The sequence below is a fragment of the Perissodus microlepis genome, chromosome 12 (assembly GCF_051167445.1).
Source record: "Perissodus microlepis isolate ML-2025 ecotype Zambia chromosome 12, ASM5116744v1, whole genome shotgun sequence".
NCBI classification, from domain to species: Eukaryota; Metazoa; Chordata; class Actinopteri; order Cichliformes; family Cichlidae; genus Perissodus; species Perissodus microlepis.
This window is the reverse complement of record NC_140472.1, coordinates 31,097,944-31,121,256: the sequence shown is the minus strand read 5'-3', so window position 1 is coordinate 31,121,256 and position 23,313 is coordinate 31,097,944. Positions and strand designations below refer to the sequence as shown.

Sequence of the window (23,313 nt, the reverse complement as noted above, 5' to 3'; positions counted from 1 at the left end):
CCAATCAATCACAGTGTAGGGCATGTGCAATTTATGTGAGTATGTGAGCAACCGAGACAAAGAAAGTAATCCTCAGTGAGGTTTATGTGTGTGCGCGCTGCACAGAGACACGCATGCCTTGCATTAAGTGGTTGCACGAGTCCCTTGTGACTTCTCTGTAAGCTGGAATATTCCCCTGCTGTCAAGTCGCTTCGCTTCCACTTCACCTCGTGACCTTCCTCTCCCTCTTCCACCTCCTTATTACCCTCCTTCTCACCTACACTCATCATCTTTCACCCTCACCTCTGCTCTTTGTTTCCTCAGCCTGTTCCTGACTCTGTCTTCCTGAGTTGTTTGAATCCTTGCGTGTTTATGTGGATCAGCAGCACATGCAGCACCATGCTAATGGGGATGCCCTGCAGCAGCCTCTTAGCGGCTCATAAATAAAACACAAACGCACCTTTCCGCCCAGAAATATTTTTGAGTCAATGAACTTTTAATCTTGATGAACAAGAAATGACACAGGATTGCAGTTGGAAATGGGAAATAGTTCCACGGATGTAAAAACCCGGCACTGATTAAAAGTTATTTCAAGGTTTAAATAAGGTTATTGCTGTTTGGCTCAATGTCGTGATGGAGCACACTTTGAAAAGTAAACCAAAGAAAACACTGTAAAAGTACAAAAAGGGCAAATCAGCAATCCATTTTTCATATTGCTCATGTATTTCTTGGTTCTAAATTATTTGTTTGAGTCTTTTACTTGCAGACAGATTTGAAAACTTGCAATCGGATTTCCTTTAAAAGACAGAAATCTTTGGGATAAATGGTATGTCTGCTGAGTTTTACTGAGAAAAGTTTTTGCTTCCACCTAAACCTTCATGGAGATAAACATCAAACACACAATAGCTCAACGTGGCCGCAAAGTCAAGCTCAGCCACAGTCCCAGCCAATCAGCTGATTTCAGTGACAGCCCACATCGGCTGACACCTTCTACACTCATAGTAGGTTATTTCAGCCAGTCTACAGTTGCACCACATCTGCAAGCCACTTTGAAACCCACCTCCCCTCTAGCTCCATCATTATGCAGTTCTGACTTTCAGCATTATGTAATATTACTGATTCTTGCTTTATTGAGACGGGGTCTTGGTGATGCACTTTGGCTTTTCATCTCTGGTGGGGATTTCCCAGAATGGACCTACACCAAATGCAAAAATGAATGCAGATAGAACTCACAATTTTCTGTTTATCTTTTGACTACAGTGGTTCTGATTGAAATTACTTTTTTCAGTTTGCACTTTGCTGAAAATTGACTAAAAACTAACATGGACGTTCTCTTCATTCAGTGCTTATTAAAATGCATGCACAAGTCCACGGTTAATGATAAAAATGAGCAAATTAGTTTAGGATTAAAAAAACTGAGAGATTTCTGTTTAGCAACTGGCTGGACTGTTTTCTTTTTTTATTGGCACCATATGAGCAGCCTCTCAGCTCTGCTCAATGAGCCTCACATGAATCATTGCAAGTCCTTGTCTTTCCCCGCTCATCGCTTCTTGTGATTCACATTAGCCAGCATGCAAAGGGAGAACAAACAACAACAACAACAATGCCAAGATTGCCAATGACGCATGAATTCTCCATACTGACAAACACACGTTATCTAGCCAAGCTGCAGACGTTAGAGATGGAGGGGAAAGGAGAGAAAAGGGGGAAGGGTGGAGTGTAATTATCTGTGAAAGGCAGATGCTTCCATCTGCATTTGGGGAGAGTACCAGTGTCTTATAAGTTCTGGTGTGAGTGTGTTTGTGTGTGTCTTGTGTCATCTGCATGTGTGCAGAGCCTTAGCCTTTTGTGCAGACACCCAGCATGTGACTGCTAGTGATCCAGGCCCCTGGAAATATCTTTTTACAGAGCGATGGTATTTGGGGGTGGGGGAGGGATTATCCTGTACAGAGAGTCAGAGGGTGGCAGGGAGGGAGGAGATGGGTGGTAGGGGGGAAGGATGAGACTGAGGTACAGTTGTTGTGTGTGTGAGGCAGCAGGAAGATTGTCTCTGGTAGGGGGTGGCATGGTGAAACGCTTTGGATTGCCAAGCCTGTCATATCACCAAGGCTGTGAAAGTCTGATAAAACTCTCTCTGTCCTCCTTCCTTTTCTTTCTTCTTTCATTTGCCCCCCTCCCCATCCATCTCTTTTTCAGACTCTACTCGCCATCCTTTCCTTTTTTCACCTTGGGTTTTACCTTCATTTACCCCAAACTTCCCACACATTTTCTTAGTTTTCTGTCTCTTTCTATACCTTCTTTAATCCAGCTCCTGCTCAGCCAATCACGCTTGCTGATTACAGCGAACATACGCCGAGCTGATTGCCTTTCAGAACAACAAAGGAAATGCAACAAGGCTGTTCCTATTCCCCATCCCTTCCCCATTACCCGCCTGGAGAGGAGATGGCCAACACTCAGAGGGGGGTCTGTAATCAAAATAGATGGAGCTGAGACTGCAATCGGTCATACTTCCAGATCACGCCGACCGCCAGTTTTCCTCGAAGCCTCAGACAATAAACAGTAAGACTGAATGCTTCAAGTCCATCTTTTTGCTTTTCCCAAAAATCCTTTTAACCCCATAGAAGCTGATCTGCTGCCAGATCTTTCAAAGTTTATGCATAAGATGAAAGAAACATCAGATGTGAACAAAAAAGTGAAAAGTCCTCTTCCGTATCTATTGAAGTTCAGGAGTTTCACCTCTTCCAGGCATTCTGTTTTTCTGTGCGAGTAGTTTGAGGCACCCTGCACCAGGTACTCAGCCAGAGGAAAAAATGCTGAACTCGGAAGATTTGATCTATTTCTGAGAGAACATGGGAAGATGAAGCAGAGGGTGAAAAAGAAGTGTCTGAGAGGTTCTTGACAGGATCCTTTTTCTCCCTTGTTATCTCTTCCTCGTGGGTCTGTTTCTGCTGTAAAACTTCATATGAGAGTTATTTAAAATATCCCAAGATGATATAATCTCCAAATTCATCACATATGATCACAACTATTTTGCTTTACATTTGCATGCAGTAGATATCCTTTAGCATGACTTTTGAACAAGGTTACTGTTGTATTATTGTTGTTTGTTTTTTTTAGCTCAAACTATAATCTAAACCCCAAGAAGCAGACAGTTGCCTAAACTTAACTAAAGAAGTTAATGCGTGCATTGTACAGAACAATTGTTTTGCTCAACCAGTGCATATCAGCTTAAAACTAACTAAATAAAATAAAGTAAAATAAAGCTCCACAGTCAAATGAGTGTGGAAGTCCTGAGTTCGACTCCACCACCTGGTTGGAGCCTTTCTGTGTGGTGTCTGCATTTTCTCCCCATGCTTGCATGGGTTCTGGCTTCTTCCCACAATGTGAGTGAATGGCGACCTGTCTAGGGTGTACTTTGTCTCTCACCCTATAGGTGATAGGGATAGCCCCTGTGCTACCCTGACAAGCAGAATAGGAGCTATATATGCTTTACAGTATGAGAGTGCCCAGGAGATTTAGTAAGAAGCTCATGCCTTGGTTTGCACTCACTTAAGAGCTATTATGTTTCTTATTTTCTATCCCCTGAATATATACTGTTACTGTGGTAGATGCTCATTTAAACGTGGCCCAAAATAATGAGCAGCTTATGTACAAGTAATCCCTGTGAGCCAAAAGATCAGGATTTATACTGCTCTAAATTATGTCAGTGAGAGTGAAAATCCTTAACATGCCCATACACAGAACTAGCTGTGAGAGCAGAAGCCCCTCCCACCTTGTGTTGTTTGCAAAAGGCAGCCAATCAGAGAAAAGTTCTGCCTGACAGTGGGTGATGAGAGAAGCTGCATGAATATCCAGTTTAAGATAAACAATGGTTATTTATGAATCATGCAAAGTAGTTGGAAAGAGGGGAAAACTTAAAAAGGAATAATGCACTGAATTAAGTTTACTACATGCCACCAAACTGGTGCTTAACAAATGGGTATAATAAGGGGAACCAGTGCTTTCTGTAGGAAATAAATTTCATCGAATATAAGTGTTTACTTCAATTACACAACAGAAATGACACAATTATGAACACAATGTGTCAAAAAGTGTCAAACGTGGTCTAAAAGTAGCCTGGACAGCAAACAAACATAAATTTGATTGTATTTATTAATACAGTGTGAGTTACAGCCCAGATGTTTTCAGAACACACAATAAAGTGTGTCATGCACGCTGACCTTCGCTGATGTCTGTCCATCTTTTACTCATCTACCCCCAGCTGCTTTTCAAATTAGACTAAAAAAAGGGGTCCGGCAGCCGGCAGTCACTTACCTTTCACCCGCTTATCATCTTATTCATTCACACATGCACTACACCCATGTAAGCCCCCTCCTCTACCAACCCCACCCCCTCCTCCTTTATCCTCCCTCCTCCTCACATCCTTAGCCATGCACGCGCCAAAATCTGGGTCAGCCATATCAAACACTAAAGTGTGCGTCTCTGATGTGTGTTTACTGTGTGTGTGGATGTGTATGCGTGGCATATGAATATTGAGTTTTAATATTGAGTCTGGAGGGGAAGAATTTGGGATTCTACTGTTGTTATTTTATCAGGCGCTGCACTGGGGGGAATGTGATTAGGAAATGCAGTTTTATCAAAGGGATCTTTGTGTGTGTGCATGCATAAAAAAGCAAGATGTTTCTGTAATAATGTGTGTGGTGTATGTTTTAGAGAGAGAGAGAGAGAGGCAAACTGAAAAGCAAAGCTTGGAGGGGCTGTGTAAATTTGCTCTAATTAAAAGGTTTTTTGGCCAGAGCGTCTGGGCATTGCCACTGGCATACATTCAACACTCATGTTTGTGTGTCTGTGTGTGTGTTTTGGGCCACTTGGCACAAAGCCTGGTACAAGCCATTTGGATTTAGAGATGAGAGAGAGAAGGAGAGCTGGTGTTTTCCTGACCCAGGTACAGTTGGGGTATGAAGTTTACACACAGTCATCATGGGCATGAATGTCATGGTAATTTGGGGTATTTAATGATTTCCTTGAATCATTCTTTTAAAATGGTGGAATGATTATAAGATACACATCTTTAACAAGTTTGAATTTATTGTTGAATATTGGATTTTCCCTAATCTGTACCGTCAAAGTCAAAGTACACATCCAGGTTCTGGTATAATTCTGTCTGGATATTTGACTGCTCCTCTTGACAGAATTGGCAGAGTTCATTGAAATTTGTTAGTTTCCTGGCACTTATATTGGTTTAAAGCAAAGTCTACAAATTTTTAGTTCGGATGAGGCTTTTGGTTTTGGAAAAGTCATTCCAGAAGTCTAATACACTAAAGCTAGCCTGCTTTATCCATTCCAAAACCATTTTTGATGCATGATTGGGATCTTTTTCCTGTTGGAACACCCAATCCTGTCTAAGTTCCAACCATCTAGCTGCTGATTTGAGGTGACATTGAGGGATTTGGAGGTAGTTCTTCATTATTCCAGTTGCTTGTGCAATGTACTGCTACCAATTACTCCAAAACAACACAAAACCATGATCTTGCCACCACCATGCTTGACAGCTATTACACTGTTGAAAGATTCACCTTTACTCCTTCAAACATGTAAAACTTGATGCTGGTGTTCCAGCAGTTTTAGGTTGCTGTTCTGGAAAATCCCAATAAATTTACTCTCAACTTGGTAACAGTTTGGATCTTCATCCAGATCTTGGAAAAGTGGTGACATAATTGAAAAACTTGTATTCAGTACAGTTGTTTGAGCTGATGATCTTGGAATTCGGATTTGTTTTGAAATGACTCCAAGAGATCTTCCTAACTCGTATAAATGTACAATTCTCCTTCTTAGATCTACACTGAGTTCCTTGGACTTGGACCTTTGTTCTCAATAGTGGTCAGTCGAATGAGTGATGCCAAAAAAACAAAACGCTTTTTATGATGGGGAAGAGATGATGACTAAAAAAATGTTAGTAAGCCTTGTAAAGTTAAAATACATCACTTAAAAGATTTAAGTGAATAGACCAAATCCAAAATTAAAACGTACGCATCCAATTACTATGTTTATCTTTTAAAGTATTCAAATTTCTGCTGTATATGCTGATTTATGCTGTATAATCATTCCACCAAAGAAATCATTAAAAGCCCCAAATTACGATGACATTCATGCCGATGCATGCAAACTTCTGACCACAGCTGTACATGATAAGAGACATGTGACCCTTCCTGTTTCACTCTCTTGCACACAGGTCTTCTATAGTGGACTTACTGCTTGTCTTTTGTCATATTATGCTGGCAGTATCATGCACACTCAATGTGACTCTAAAGGGATACGTGATGGAAATTTTATGAGAAAAGAGTCCTGACGGATCTGCGACAAGAATGTTTTTGTTGCAAATATTAAAAATTGAAAAAAAAACAACCCTTCAGATAGGAAGAATGGCAGAAAGTCCTGCATCAGAACCTTTGACTGTTATGTCTCAGCAAAAATGCCTAACAGATTGCCTCATAATGTAATTTAAGTTGAAATGAAATTAAGGTATTCATAACAAACATAAACACAGAAAATTAACAAATGAAAAACAGCAGAGCCACCGCAGATATTTCACTTATGGCTATTTGAGGTAAATTGGATTAAAATGGTGGTTGAGCTCGCTGACCACACACATCCTCCTTAATTCACACCCCTGTCCCCACCCTGCTGCCAGAATCCTTGTTTACACACTGATACGCCCACATTATCAGACATAACATATGTGGGCTTTCTCACAGGCAGCTTGGTCTGACAGTAAGAGGAGTCTGACCTGTCAGAGTGGATTTAACCCAACTGTCACTGAAGGAAAGCGGGACAGTCACGGGGTGCAGGATGTGTAAAATAGCAGGGTGATGGGGGGATTATGGGTGTGTCCCCCCTTCACAAGGTCAGAAGCTCCAGGGCAACAAATAAATCAAATAGTTTTCTGGGTGAATTCAGTGTCATTTGCTGTACATGTGAGTGTTAAACTTGTGTACATAAGGGCGTCTGGAACAAGGGCAAGCTGACAGATGGGGCGAGCAAGTTGTGTCTGGTCAATATCATCATGGTCCAATGAGCCCAAATATTAACTGGGTCCTGAACTGTGGTTTTTCTGGGTTACAAACTGTACAGAAAAAAAAAAACAGATGGTGTTTTTGTAAATGAAGAGGATTTAATGGATGGAGGTAGGGGAGAGGAAAGTGAGTGACTGATAAAAAGGGATACCATAGGAGAAAAAAATGATTTTCCAGCATCGTCAGGTGTGTTTGGGCTCCTGCTGGCAGTTTACCACAGCAATGATTGTTAAGTCTGATGTCACCTGGGCAGTAGACTCCAGGGACGCCAGTTTGTTAAAGCGCAGAGGTGAGGGAGGAGGGGAAGATAAAATGAGAGGCTGTGGAGGTGCGGAGGGGAATCAGGGGATGGAGACAGGGTGGTGGTGGGTACAGATGATGCCACAGTTGGTGTGGTGTTGCAGCCAAACGGTGCCCTACGGCGACAGTAATAAACCATCCCGGCTGTTGGTGGCTTTGTTGTCCAAAATGGACGATTAGTCTGATTTGTGTCTAAAGTGTCAAACCCTAAAGACAACACGGAGAGAAGGATACCCAGTTTAGCAGCACAAATCACAAAGTCCCTCACTTCATAAAATAATCTCCGCTTTTCTTTTAGTTTGAATTCAACAGACAGTAATTCACCTGTGAGACAAACAGAAATGAGTAAGATGTGTCAGAGGAGCGAGAGTGCTCAGCTTGTCGCCTCCAAGCAGCAACCTCTGGGGCTGAAAAATGAAGCCAGCGTGGAAGTGCCAAAAAATGCACTTGATGCAGACCGCTCGAGGCTTCAAAAGTAATTCAGGCCCTCATATTAAAATGCCCAACTTCAGAGAGTAAACAAAAAGGTACGGACACGACTTTGGGATCTGTAGTTAATTTTCTCTCTTTGTACAGGTGGTCAGGTTCTTTAAAATGCTTCACTTGACTAAACATTTCAAGGCTGAAAGCTTGCGTGATAATTGTAGGGGCTATATTCTCTGACAGGTAGATGCCAACACAGATGTGACTAACCACTAGCTGCCTGCTAAGCTTTACCTCAGCTAATCTGAGACACATGAATATCTCTCTGTGCTTGTTCTGTTGGTGCCTTTTGAAGCAATTTAATACAAAAATTTGGCAAATAATGTGATTTTTTTTTACTGTTAACACTACAACCTTTGGTAAGTGGAATTCTCGTATTTAATTTCTATGCTACTTAGCGCTAACTAGCATGTATCTTCACCTATACAATCAATGCCATCTGCTAACCAGACTGCAGCTAAAAGCATAGAACTCACCCAGCTCCTCTATATGGTTGCTTCAGTATGCAAGTCCATAAATCTTGTATATACAGTCTGTGTTTAAAATATAATGACCAGGCAAGTGAAGAGTCTGCAGTAACTCAGTTCAAGCTGCAGTTTATGTGGAACTTGTCAATTAATAATGAGCTTCCTGGTAGGTACTTGCACCTGCATTAATCAATATTTTACTCTGTTTAATGTGCTAGTATTGTTGACAGAGTTTTCTAGTCTCTTTCGGCAGTTCTTCTTTGTTATCTCTATCGAGTATCACGACTTTCAGGTAGCTGTATTTCAGTAATGTTGAAAAACAAGCAGCCAGAGTTATTGTTCCCAGCCTATCCAGTGTGAAGCTGCAGATAGAGAAATTGAATGCGTGAACACAATAGAGCTCTGGAGTGATGCACTTTTTATCCTGTTAGATTTAGAAACAACACAAATGTTGCACAAATGCTGGGTGCGCACAATGTGATGATGCAGTGTTCTTATTCAGCCATTTGATCATATTCCCATCTCTTTTTTAATAATTGGCATGTTTCCTGTTCCTCTGTGGGTTTTGTTTCTGCACATTTGTGCTTGGCAAAACAGACGTATTTACAAATGACACCATTAAAGTGAGCTAATGAGTCAACAAACCAGGGAAGAAAAGTTTCTGGCTCACAGGGTATTGTCTGAGCTGGATGAAACTGTAGAATTGTCTCTTTCCTGTGGAAGAATCCAAATCAGTCTGTAAAACAATTTGGCAATTTAAGCAGTAAAAAAAACGACTATCTGCAAGCAGAACAAGAAATACATAATGGACATGGAGTCCTGCAGAGGCTTCAAATTAGGCTGAAAATCTGGCTGAGGCATAGAAATAGGTGCAAATGCATGCACATGTATTTGCACGCACAAACACGCAAACACATTGTGATGTATCCAGACAAATTGCACTCTAATCACTGCATCTGCTGTGTTGCTATTTTCACACAAATCCAATGGTGATGCATCCTTTCTTTTTGCCTGCCTTTCTTTCTCTCTTTGAGCCCAGCATCCCACTGCCTCTCCAGACTGGCTCGTTCACCCCTTTGGCGCACACACACAAAGACACACATTAAAAAATATAAGCACACATGGATGCACAGGCTCATTTCCCCAGATACACAGAAACCCATCAGTGCATTTTGTAACTCCTCTTCTTACATCCACACACACATACATATCCACACACACACAGTATCATATTTACACATACATGCACATACACAAAATCAGAGGCAGACATGAGGTACCTAGCAGGGGGTGGTTTTGATTGACCAAGCACTTTATGACTCTTAAATGGCTTTATTGCCTTCCTACTTAACCCACACACCCCTCCTCCTTCCTCTCTGTCACAGCACAACAGCACAGACACACACTCATGCACGCACCATCCACAGGGGGTCTCTGCGACTGGAAATTAATGAGAGCCATCACTAACTGTGCGCACACACGTGTGCTGCCACCCAGATTGCAAACTCCCTCCTACTGTCTGGAATCTATCAAGGTCACTCCACAAAACTAAAGCATGGTTCCTCCCTCTGGATTCTTTATCTCTGCCCCCTATGACCTTGCTTTGGTACGTTTTTCTTTAAATTTTGGGAGCGAGCCAGGATTCAATCCTAACGACTTTGTTACTATACATAGCAGGTCGATGCATGGGAGATTGGGTTGATTGATTATAACTGGCAGGACACCAGGAGGCGTGGGGGGGACGCTGGAGTCCTGTCAGTACAATGGAATGAAAACTTCCCTGTTGGGATATTTTGAAGGCTCCTGCTGATCATGTTGTTATCGTTTGACCTCTGTCATGAGTAGCATGACGAATATTAGAAATATTTTGTTTCAGCGATAATTCACCATCTTTTTGTCATTTCCAGGGTCAAATATGGCTATTCTTAAAGCCAAAGTATGCACAACACGTTGTGTTGTGTCTGTGCTTGATCCACAAGGTTTAGGCAACAGTAAGAGACTGCAGGATTACTTGTGGTTCCTAACGTATTTAAAAGTAGAATGGGAGGCAGAGCCTTCAGTTTTCAGGCCCGTCTTCTGGAACCAGCTTCCAGTTTGGATTCCAGAGACTGACACTGTCTCTACTTTTAAGATTAAGCTTAAAACCTTCTTCTTGCTAAAAAAATGTAGTTAGGGCTGGATCAGGTGACTCCGAATCCTGCCTTAGTTACACTGCAGTAGGTGTAGGCTGCTGAGGGATTCCCATGATGCACCTTTTCCACTCACTATGTGTTGATACACCTCTCTTCCACAGCATATCTTTTGTCCTGTCTTCCTCACCTTAACTGGTCATGGCAGATGAGCCTGGTTCTGCTGGAGGTTTCTTCATATTAAAAGGGAGTTTTTCCTTCCCACTATTGGGGTTTCTGTCTGTTGTTGTATTGTAGGGTCTACCTCAAAATATAAAGCACCTTGAGGCGACCGTAATAGTGATTTGGCGCTGTTTAAATAAAATTGAATTGAATTGTTTTTAAACCTGGTCTGTGTAGTGCGTTCTAGTAGTTCAGTCTTCACTGCTATTTAAGTGAGACATCAGCAGCTCCCAGATTACAGAGAGCAAGGTGCAGCAACAGCTTGAAAAGAAAGAAACCTTTGAAACTGGAGAAACACTCTTTACTGTAAAACATCTGATTTACTGTACAGCCATCAATCCAGCCTCCTAATATGGACTTTGAAGCTCTTTAAAAGAGGACAGATGGCTCGTGCAAGGTGTCAAGACACTTGCTCCAAAAGACACAAAGTGTTTGTATTTGACACTTTGGGGTGAGAGCACATCCGATTCGTTTACCACGCAACTGTTCATATTGGCTCAAACATGCAGAGTTAAACACTGCATCATGTCATAAGTAGACAACACTTTACACTTGATTGCTGTAACTATTTGCTGGAAAACTTTCTGAGATTTTCTAGTACACTAATCGCATCAGTATTCCTCTCAGGGAAAGTGAAGAAAGATGTTCCTGTTATGGTGAGTGGGAAGATCATCTTTCAGCCTGAAAACTTTGGCTCGAGCCCAGTGTGTTGACAGACATCTCATCCTGCTGATGTGCCCTTTAGCTACTCACTGAAAACTTGCCAGCCAGAATGACTGCTCTGTAGCTGACCTCCCAGTTCTGTGTGCAGAAGGGCAAGTGAAAGGAAAAAATCCCTCCAGTGATCAATGCAGTATTAATTAACAGAGCTGAAATACAGTGTGTGGGCCAGAGTATGAGTCTGAATATGTAGCCCTGGAATCTGTACGAAACTTTGGCTGTTTAGTTAAAAAACACAGCCTTGTTTACAGTTTAATTCAGCACAGTAGCTGTTCCTGGATGTATCACACAGTCATTGTCAGGAAATACAGCTGGTGACCAGTCGTGGTATAAGAGCTAAACTACTACAGTAACTTTACCAAAGTCTTTTTTTTGCCACAAAATTTCAGTTCTTTCATTTCGATTTCTTGCAACTCTAAAACATTTCTTACTGATAGGAACGTCGAGTCCATAAGTCATAACAAAGAGGAGTTTTCATTTCAGCCATTAGCTTTGAGGTAAGATCATGTATCACGTCAATGTCTGCAGGACGGTAAACTCTGCGTGGCCCTTTTATTACTCATGTTGCCGGGATGCGACTCTGTTTGCAGACATAGTTTTGTGACCTGTTTTGTTTCCAGGGACAAAATGCAAGAACCCGTAATATAATCATTAAAGTTTAAAGGGACAGTTCACCCTAAAATCTAATATGGATGATTTAAAAAAAATCCTCTAGTACCAGTATAACATTTCTCAGTTTTGGACGTATCAGCTGTAGACATGTCACTCACCTGATGGTTCTTAAAATATATTTGGAAACTCAGCCGCAATGTCTCTTTTCAGAAATCAGGACTCACTGACTTAAATAATCTAAAAAACTTGGTGTAAGCAGTTTCATATAGGAACTATTTTCCTTCCGCTGAACAACATCCCAGCACTGTGAAGTAAGAAGCACGCACTGACCCATGAAAACATGCACATGCTAGTGACTGTGACAGGATGTGAACAATATTTTTAAAAACATTTCCAACATGGACCTGATGACACAGCCAAAGAGAATATGAATATATTTCTGGCAGAGTGACCTCTACTTTCAAAATATTTAAGAGAACAATTGTTTCTATGGGAGATATCTCAAAAACTGTGCAAATCTGACTAAAACAATCTAGTTTGGGCCTGGGCTGCTGTGGAGGGCTGCACCAATAAGCTGAACTGGACTGTGCTCACTATTAATGCTATCTTTTTATAAGCTAATTGGTGCGACCCTCCACAACAGTCCCAGTTTCTCATGGTGCGACTCTCAACAGCAGCCCCATCTCATGTGGCCCTTTGGGAAAATTATTTGCCCATCCCTGGTCTAGATGGATAAATATCACTGCAGGCCAGATAAAAAAAACAACAACTTGACTTTCTAGACTAGACTTTCAGGTAAACTTTCCCTTTAAGGTGAAGGAACGTATTAACCTTATTTTAGGGTGCGCTAATGCTAGAGTAGTATTAAATATATGAGCTTAAGTAGCACTACAGATATCTCTGTTGGTTCACTCAGAAGTCAATTGCTTTTAGTTGTTGTCAAGTTTCTCTTAGATGAACATGATTAAATAAATTGCACTTCATTCATAAACCCTTCGGCTAGATTCTAGTTTAGGGATTGAGGTGGGAACTTTACTTTACTCTTATACTTCAGCATAGCAATGCTTGTCAATAATATATTAATTCAGGAGGAAAGAGTGTTCCAGATGGCACAGGGGGAAACAGAAAAGAGTGTATCTGTGTCCATCTGCCTGCCACCAGGAGTTCTTGTCACCTCAGAGGCGCTCAGAGGTGTAACAACCACTTTTTGTGTGTATTTTCCTGCTCAGCTAGAGTCGCTGTGAACCTTCACCCTGACAGAGCGGCCGGCTGCCAGGCTGATGACCTCCTACCCCAAGGTTTTGCAAATACAGTTAACACTGACCCCCTAGGTGCATGGCCTCCCTCCAGCTGTAGCTCTTTAACCCTCTCAAGGCAGGCGTTGCAGATTTGCAACAGTTAAAAGCTAACAACCTGATTACCCCACATACATATTTTATGAGTTTTTTTTACTCAGAAGTACCACTGCAGGTATTCCTTTGTGCATTAGCAACAAAAACTTAATTTGAGCCTGAGAGGGTTAAAAACCACTCACCATATCCCGAAATAAGACAGCCAATAAAGACATTAAAGGAACACAGTGGTTTGCATGCTTTTAGCTAATTAACAACATGTTTCTAGCTAACCGCTTCAGTTTAGAAGGTGCATTAAGAAAATTATCCTGCATATAATATTCAATTAAATAAATAAAATACAGAATAACTGTAGCAGTTACAATAATCAATGATTATAATGCAATAAAACTTAAAGGGCTCATTCTTGTTGTTGCTGTGTGAGCAATGCAATAAAAAATGTAACACCAGTCAAGATGAAAGAGACATATTAGCCTTCATGCTTCCAGCTGTCTTTATAATCTAAAATATCAAAATGGACTACAGAGAAATCATATTGTCAAGGCCGTATTGCTTTATTATGTTTACTGAAGGACAGTTATTCAAATAATGTTCAACATTTAGCTTTTTTTAAACTGCTGAACTACCTCTTTCCATCCTATTAAGGCAATTGTTAGATTAGCCTTTTTGTATTTAAGATTCAAGAATTCTAACTTTTTAAAACATCAGTAGTGACTAAATCCAAAATATGCTTTTCATGTCAGTGTTTCATCATGCTTATTTAACTTGGAGGGCTGATTTCACAATATTGTATGTATACTTTCTGGCAACCTCACAAGTTTCAAGTTGAAATCATAAACTTCTCTGATTCAGCAACAAATAAAATTTTGGTACTCTTTCCTTCAAGGTCGTCTCCTTGGGCACCTCTGGACTGTTTCCAGTGCTGCTGCTCTATTTATCTCCCTGGAGGTCCTGTTCTGAACACTTGCTGTAATGCATTTGTGATGTGCACTGGATCTCCTTCAGCGTGTCCAAACGCCAACCTTTCTTTTCTTTCTTTCTTTTTGGTGAACAGGGTGCAGGGTGATTAGCTAGACTGCATACATCACAGTTCAGGTGGTTTTACCAAATGTTCTTCCTCAGCACCTCGGGACATAACAGTAAGAACTTGGCATTGACGGTTTTGCCCTGCAGGATGAATTTCATGATGCATAACCCACTGAATGTCCAAAAAAAAAAAAAAAAAAGAGATGAATACCTACAATAAGCATGCGACTCATACTCTGACTTCAGGCATACGGCGTCTTCTATTGAAGACTTCTTTGTAAAATGTGATTATGAATATGTATTTCGGGTCATTTTGACATAGAAGTTGTTGTTCGATATCCATACTGGTTTGATTTATGATAAAATCAAAAAGCACACATGCAAGTGGCCAGAAGGAGATTTAAAAGTAGCAGTTTCTCTGTAGGATGTCCAGATGTACACAAAGATGGCTTGAAATTGAAATTTTAAATCTGGTTATGTTTTTCTTTTCTTTTTTAGTGGGTAGAGTTCTGAAATTTATGACAAACCTCCTATTACCAAGAAAAAGCTTTTCAAAGTCCATCTGTTCATGATTATTCTAGTTCATTATTCTCTTCACTAACTACATGATGTAAAATTCATAAGAATCCATATTAAACATTGCAGCGGATTACCTAGTTACAGAAAATGGGTTATTTGTTATATGTTATTGTGGATAATTGCCTACAACTAATGAAGCTTGACCTTGATAATATGGGTTTAATTATGTCAAAAAAAAAAAACATTATCCAATCCACCCCCAGTAAACCACAGATCACCAATTTGATATGAACACACTCATGCTGAGCTCATATGACTGTGTTCCCTGCAGTCATGTCTGAGATTTGTCAAGTCATATCTCGTCTCCGGAATAGAATTAGTATGTAAGAGAGGAGGAAATTCACTTGAAGAGATAAAACTCTGAGAAGAGGCGATCATGAAAATGTCACTTAAAAGTTTTGATTATGAGTGTGTAAGTTTGTAAATGTGTCTGAGGGAGTGTGTGAGCTATAAATGGGCTCATTGGCTTCCCTATTACTCCTAAGGATTGTTCAGTGGAGTGCACTGATTGTCCGATGTCACCTTTTTGTGTCGACCTGCACAAATGTTGGCACGAAACTTGTACACGCACACACGCACACACACACAGATGTATCACCTTTTTGTTCAAGCACTCAAAATCACATAATTTTGCAAATTGTTTTTCCATATAGGCACATTACTCGTGCTGACAGTACATAAATCCATTTTTATTTTGTGAGGAGAGACTCACTGTGACAAAATAATTAAATATCACGGCTTGGTTAGGATAAGGTTAGGTTTTGGATAAAGAGAAGGCTTGCCTGGTATCAGTTACGATTAGCTTCATGTTAAGTCTCTAGAAAATTAATGAAAGCCAAAGCAATGTCCTCTGAAGTGACAGAAGCATGACTGCATGTGTGTAGCCTGGTTTAGGGTGCTTCAGAGGACATTTGCACTCTGCTCATAAATAAAAGCCATGTATTATTCAGGGCTGCTCCTCCAGTTAATGCCCCTTAATGTGCCCAAACAGCCATAATGTACTCTGCTAGCAAAGGTGGCAGAGACCCCCTCACTCACACAAACACACCAGCATGAGCAATCGTCAGTGTTACTCTCAACCTCTTATCTCACTCTCAAAAAATCCTAATTTTCTAAAAGATCCATTTTACTTTTCAAACAAATTGCTCCTGCTCACACAGTCTCGCCATGTTTCCATCAAACTTTGCTTGATTCATCCCTAATTCTCACCCCTCCTCCCCTCCTAGCTACCCCTCGCTGTTTCTTTCTGTCTGTCTCTTTGTTTTATAAAAGCACAAATACAGAATACAGTTATGAAAACTCTACCTTTCTTCACAGTTGGGAGGTGCCAGCTTTCCGACAAATTTTGTCTAAGCAAACTGAGAAGCTCCAGCAGTGAAGCTTCCTAAGTACATAATCTTAATCAGATTTTAGAGGAAATTACACCAGTGTAATTTCCTCCAAACTGTTCCCTGTTTACACAGAGGTAAACAGAAAACAGTGAGAAGTAAAATTAAAAAAGCCTAAAAATCCATAAAATCAGTTTAAGGTGCAGAATTTATCGCTGCTGCTTTGCTCGTCCGCATTTTTATGGACAGTGTTTTATGTTCTAATCACTCTGTAATTGATTTGCCTCTTTACCATCTGTGCTTTTAATTGTTTCGGTGGTTTGTGATCCCGTTTTGTTTTGGTCTCTCTGAAGCACTGTGTGTAAAATCACTTGGGCTTTAAATTTGTCATTTGTTATTATTACTTACTAAATTTTCTGTCCCTTTTGGGGGGAGCTGTCTTGAATTTGGTGTCTTTCATGTTGATATTGCACTGTTTCCTGAGCAGTTCTGAACAGAATCAGTGGTTTTGTTTGGTCAAAGTGTTGCATGACATTCACTTTGAGCAGCAGAAAGTTAACGTGGTAGTCCTTGACGTTGGTTTTTTATTCATTAATTGCTGTAGTTTGTCATGTACGTTAAAGCTTCTCTAAGCCATGCAGCTGTATTGACAAACCCACAGAGAACCTACAGCCTCCTTCAGGTCTGTGGAGCTTTGTAGCAACTTTACTTCACTGCTTTTGCTTTCTGGCCCAAAACTTTGCTGTTTTGATTCATTCTTGCTGTTCTCAAAACAGTGTTATCATTCACAGCAGGCAGCTGTTTTAAACAGAAACACTCCAAGCACCAAACAGTAGGCAAAATTGGTTTCAAGCAACTAGTTTGAGAAAAAAATGGAAGACTTCAAATAAATGACAGTGCTACTTTGTAACTGTTTAGGAGCGAGGCTGTGATTCCCTCAGGTCAGGATCAGTGGTTTGTTTTAAATATTAAATATTAAAGCAGTTTCTATTTGTTTTAGACATCCGGGGGATGATTAATGGCTTAGCGAGCTATGTCAAGCTTAAAGTCAGAGTTTTTTCTGTGTCACGAAAGTAGCACTCATGTTACTGAGCTAAATGAACATGCTAACTTATGCTAAACATATAACCTGAATGGGAGCAGGTTATGTTTGAGGTTTTGTTTTAAAATCAGCTGACAGCGCCATGTTTTCACTGATTCTTTCATTTACAGCAAGTTTGAAGTTCATTATACATTCTCTGCTGTGAAATACTTTTGTTGGTAAGCCATACCTTAAATATCGCTATACTTGAATTTAATGTGCTGCTAAGTTTCTTTTAGTCTGCTGGAAATGCTGCTACTATAGAACACACATTAAGAATACTTTACCAGTCATTATAATTATTTCCCTTTGAACTGCCAACAAACTGATGCGATGCTGGGATATGTGCACTTTTTGATGTTTGTAAGTTATATGTATTATTTTGGATGAACTGTAAACTAAGCTAGCGTATTAGGCTTCAGACTACAATGGTTTTTCTATTTTTAAAAATCTTCTTCAGCACCATGTTGTACCATGGCTGTGAAGGCACAATGCTTATATATTTAGCCAGTTTCATTTAGGCTGTTTTGGAAAAAGAGAAGCTGCTCATTTTGTGTGTGAAATAAAGCTCTTCCTACAAAAACATTATATGGCTCTCCTTCAGTAAAAGTACAACAGTGGCTTCTTCTCTGGGCCCTGCAACAGCTAGTGCACTTGTTTGTTTACACAGGAAGTAATCCGCTTGTTGCACATCGCTTTATTGCTCATAGCTGGTTAGGGATGGGTATCGAAAACCGGTTCTTGTTGAGAACCGGTTCCCACTGTTTCAATTCCTTGGAATTGTTTGCCATTTTTGCAAACGATTCCCTTATCGATTCCAGTCGCCCCGAATGACGTCACCACGTTGTGGAGCGTCATTTACCTGGCAGAAAACACGACGCCTAAGCGGCTTAAACGCTCAAAAGTTTGGTTATACTTTACGAGAACGGATGACAACAGGGCAACTTGCAATACTTGCAAAGTAGATATTTCATTTAAGGGAGGAAACACTACGAATATGCAAAAGCATTTGCTCACAAAACACGCGATAACCTTAAATGGATGTCGTGATTTTAATTCTGCTCCGGACTCGTGAATCTCAACCCAGCAGCAGCAGTAACGTTTGCACGTCCTCTCCCGTTAATGCGGCAGGTAAATAATCAACTAACAGTGCATATTATGTTAGCGCGATCTGCCTTATTACAAAACCTGCCATTACTGTGCATTTAGGTGACCATGATGAGAGAGACAGACAGTCTGGCTGGCGCTCGCTGGCAGTTGTCGCTGCAGTCTACAGGTAGCGTCTCCTTTCAGGCCAGGATATACGAATGTCACCGAGCAGTGACTAAGTTTGTGGTAAAAGGCTTGAACCCATTTGCTACAGCAGATGCCCCGATTTTCGGTAAGTGAATGTGTTTAATTGTAGGCAGGGACATTACTGGATATTCTTGTGTAATTGCTACAGAATAATTTATGTTATACTTTGTTATTGCTACAGAAGAATATTTATTTTATTGTTTTACATTTACAATTTTTTCCCCGGGGACCCTGTGACACCCCATTGAAGAGCCATAGGCTGGATCTCTTAAGATCTCATTGTTGGGTTTGTAAGGCCATGTTACTGCTAAATTTCTATCTTGTTCAAAGAGAAGATATAAAACAAAGTTCTAAGCTAATCGACCTTAGTGTTCTCCTTTTTTTAAAAAAAGAATCGATAAGAGAATCGATAAAGAATCGAATCGTTAAACAGAATCGAAAATGGAATCGGAATCGTGAAAATCTTATCAATACCCATCCCTATAGCTGGTGCTACCGGATATACCAAGCACTGGTCGCCTAGGTAACCTTCTAATGTATTTACCACACAGTGATATGTTACTCAAAGGTATCCTTAGTGGTTATTTTGCCTGACTTGAAGTTGCTAACTGTCACTGACTATCTGTGGTCTCTGGTTGCCACACTTCCTTTGTCGATGCCCCTTAAAGAGGACAGAAGTTAGAAGAACAACACAGAAAAACTCATAGAACAACAGTATAGATACTTAGTAGTTATAGATTTATAGATTATGAAGCAGCTTTTTATTTTGGTGGTGGGTCAACAGGTGGAAAAGATATTGAGATGTCTGCAGTGTGTGCATCAATGCAGGAATTTTGTTTTGAGAATATAAAATGATGCTGTTAAGTTGATCTATAGTTTGTTTTGTTTTTTACGCCTACATCAGCAGCAGCAGAAGTTTGGGTTCTGTTTAACATCTTAGTGATAAGTGTGTTCCATATTTATCCTTACGCTACTTGTTTATTTGTACTTTGGAATCATTTGTCACAGATTTCTAGGTTTCTGTTAGTCTGACCTTTAATGTTGGCTAAAGTTCACTCGGTGCTCAGACAATCCAGTGCATAAAATCACTCTGACTATGAACAGATGAAGTCCAGAAGTCTTTGTTTACAGTGTTCAACACTGTTACCAGAGCAGCCTTTGCTAATGTGAATGTTTCTGCGAATATTGTTATTGTTACCGAGTCGTTTAATGCGATTTTTTTGATTACAAGACGGGACACATTTTGGTGTAACATTAACCTCTCACATGTCACCGATTGCTCAGTTTGTTTTGTGACATGCAAAACACACCCCCTCACTAAGCACACACACACACATAGAGACACACACACGGACACACTAGACAATGGGTTCATTCATTCATTTTCCCACTTTGTTCCTTCTTTCTTTCTCTTTTTTTTGTCTTATCTTCTTATAAACACAGTGAAGCTCAACAAACCAACACACACACACTAACTCAATCTTTTCACAGACTCTGTGACCTGGATTCACTCCAGTTTGTCTTTTTACAGTCTGTTTGACAGTTCAGATGCACCAGAGCAGACACTATATTTCCTGGTACCACTTAAACAAATTATTTGGGAGTGGCATGCTCCTGAACAAAAATGACTCCCTTGTTTTAGGCAGTCATGTGTTCACAGTATGCTACAGACATGCAAATAAAATGTGTTAATTGAGCACAGAAAAACACCACTAAGTGGAGGACAAAGGATATTGCACATGTCAATAAAGGTGGCTATTACTAATCAAGTGTTTCATTTTATACGCCATAAATAAAAAGGTTTTCACATTACATTAAGCACGGTACTACAGGAGTTAGCTGTGGCTAAAACTGTCTTATATTTGGGTACAGTTTGGTTGGAGAGCACCACAGATTAAAAGCTCACATGCAGTCATTTTTTTTCTTCAGCCTTTGTCTTTGATGTGAAATAACAACAAGTATAAGGAGAAGAAGCTGTTAACTACATACAAGCCAGGAGGTGGCTTAAGGGCTGACAAATGAAGCTATCGCGGCCTTTACCAAATCCTTCACTTCCTTAAATGCTCAGCTACTGTGAAAGCTAATTAAACCTGCATTCTTTCAGGTGGCCAGCAGGGGGCACCTACTGTAACTACAAAAAGAAATCTGAGTACAAAAAAGTGTATGAGAAAACAACCCTTCAGCTCACTCCACTATTTAAACATAATATACAATTTGTAAATAATTGTAACCAATAATGGTAAAACAGGGTATAATTGGGGGTGGGCCTATCTTGTGGTTGATAAATAATTGTCGCTGTTAGCTTTCAGGGATTTGAGTGAGCATCACCCAGCATTTTGTCAGTTTGAACCACCCATCCCTCAAAATATTCAAGTTAAAAACATTAAGATGCAGACAGTCATCAATATAAGACTTCAAGATGAGATTTTTACATTTATCATTTGCTAATGATAGTGCTGAAAATTGCCAGTTTACAGGTGGTGCAAAAGTGATATTGGCCTCATTTATTTGACTCATCAATTTAAATTCGATTAAAGCTGAAATATTCCTTTCCCTTTCGTTATTACAGGCATGGCTACTCCTGACTGACAGACACCAACACATGCCACTCAGACTATTTCATAGGCATCCGTTTGGGTAACTCAATGGACATCGTGGTCATGTTTGTGATGTTGGTCGCTTTCTGGAGCATTTTAAAGGAATTATCTGATAAATAATTTGGTCTGAACTTTGATTATTTGTACTAACAGCCTGCCCTAGAAGTATGTATTCTGGTACTGGTGAGTGAAATTCAAAAATATATCATTTGTATCACATTTTGCACAAATTAGGGAACAACTCTGTAACCATGCTTGCTGCTGTTAGCTGATAAACATTTAAATATGGTCTTAAAAAAGACATAGTAAAATTAGAGGCTTCAAAACTGGACTGCACAAACTTTTAACTTCTTTAACTTAAAGATATGACACTGTGTCCTGGCACTGCAGAACTTAAGGTACTTGAGGCTAGTTTCCGTGTTAATCTGTAACCTTAGTAAGCGCAAGTTATAAAGAGACGTTCTTCTCTGTGACACACGACTGCTGTCAAACTCTATGGAAATGATCTTTGAGATACTATTTTATTAGATTTTTAAACTTCCTCCTTTTACTTCCTCTGAAGTTTATTCTTACTCTAAATTAGTACAGACAACATGTTTCAAACACAAACAATTATACCCTTGAGATCATTTATGCAGCTGTTTTTCTATAAATGCACAACATAAAAGTTCATTGCAGTTTAATTCTGCAGTTTTACCGCACTTTCCCGCAGGTAAAGAACAAATAAAAAGTCTTTCATAAAAAGATCATAAACTTAAAAACGAGACATGAGGTCACGTGAGCCTGCTGGTACAGAGTCAGGTGCACAGTGTGTATTTTTATTCACACTATGTGCATGTTACACTCAACATTTTCTGTGCTGTGTATGTGAGTCAGTTTTTCAGTTTCAATATGAAAACTAGTTCTACGTAAAAAGGGAAAGATTTTTTAAAAAAGTGGTCTTACCTGAGTGAAGTTTTATCTAAATTTGTTCCTGTTTTTCTCTCAGGATATTTTCTCTTCTTCTTTTACTTCTTGTCTTCCTTTCTCTGGTGTTGTTTTCTTCTTTCCTTTTTCCTTCAGCTCCGTCACTGAGAAGGTGTGCGTGGAGGCGTCTGAGCTTGTGTGTGCGTGCCGCAGCAAAGTGTGTCGGTGTGTGTGTTTCTGGAGGCTGGTAAGAGAGCGACTCTGCTTTGTGCTGCCGATCTCGGTGAGTGTGTTGCTGCAACTGACTGAGTGACTGCGAGAGTGAGAGAGAGAGGGAGGGAGTGTGTGTCTGTGAGTGTGTGAGAGAGAGAGAGAGAGAGGGAGAGAGGGAGATTAGTTCATACACAAGCACATCTCCGCCTTTGGGGAAACACCCCTCTCCTTCTCTTTCTTGCTTCGCTTTTCTTCTTTCTTTATTGCTTTCACATCAGGTCTGCTCTTTCATCTGATTACGCTGAAGGGCTCATGATGGAGCAAAACATTTCCAGTCCTCCTCTTCCATCTCCCTCCTTTCAGCACCCATTCGACCGGAGCAGATCCTCCTGCTTGATTCTGGGTTTTTAACCTTCTCTTTTGTTGTCCTCCCTCCTCATATCCCCCCCCTTTCAGTTTGCTGTTGCGAGTCCCCCGAATCATAAATAAGTTACAGAGCAGACACGAAACAGCACAAAAGCAACAAAACAACTCAAATATCTCTGACTGGCTTCTCTTTGTGAGCTTCTGTATTTTGTTTGACTTCATATCAGTGAAAATATCTAATGGTTTAGCATTTGCCATCTATTTTCTGCCTTTGAATATACAAAGACATTTAATTGAATAGCGAAGCAGTAGGTGGAAAGAGAAAGGAAGCTTTTCGCTTTTCAAATCATTTCAGGGACATGCTGCTTATTAGTTGCTGTGGAGAGCAAATCTAAAGTTTTTTGGTTAATGGTGTGATGTTGAGTCAGAGAATCAGCCGTTAAACAATAACACAGTTGCAAACAGTTAAATATTAATACAAAAAAATCATTCCTTTTAAACCTTATTTCCATAAAACAAGTGCAAAAATCCATTATTGTATTAAAATATGTCTGGCTGCTATCAAAAGGAAATAACTTGTTTTT

At 40.1% G+C, this 23,313-nt stretch overlaps 1 protein-coding gene across 1 annotated transcript in view; it reads right to left on the bottom strand.

Annotated features, from left to right (window-relative positions):
• The window catches only part of hs3st1l2 (heparan sulfate (glucosamine) 3-O-sulfotransferase 1-like 2), a 36,376-nt gene extending 13,670 nt beyond the window's left edge, over window positions 1-22,706 (bottom strand). Inside the window, exon 1 of the mRNA XM_084946407.1 lies at window positions 22,190-22,706. The gene's annotated coding sequence lies outside the window, so the exon portion shown is untranslated. The remainder of the gene's footprint in view (window positions 1-22,189) is intronic.
• Window positions 22,707-23,313: the final 607 nt, after the last annotated feature.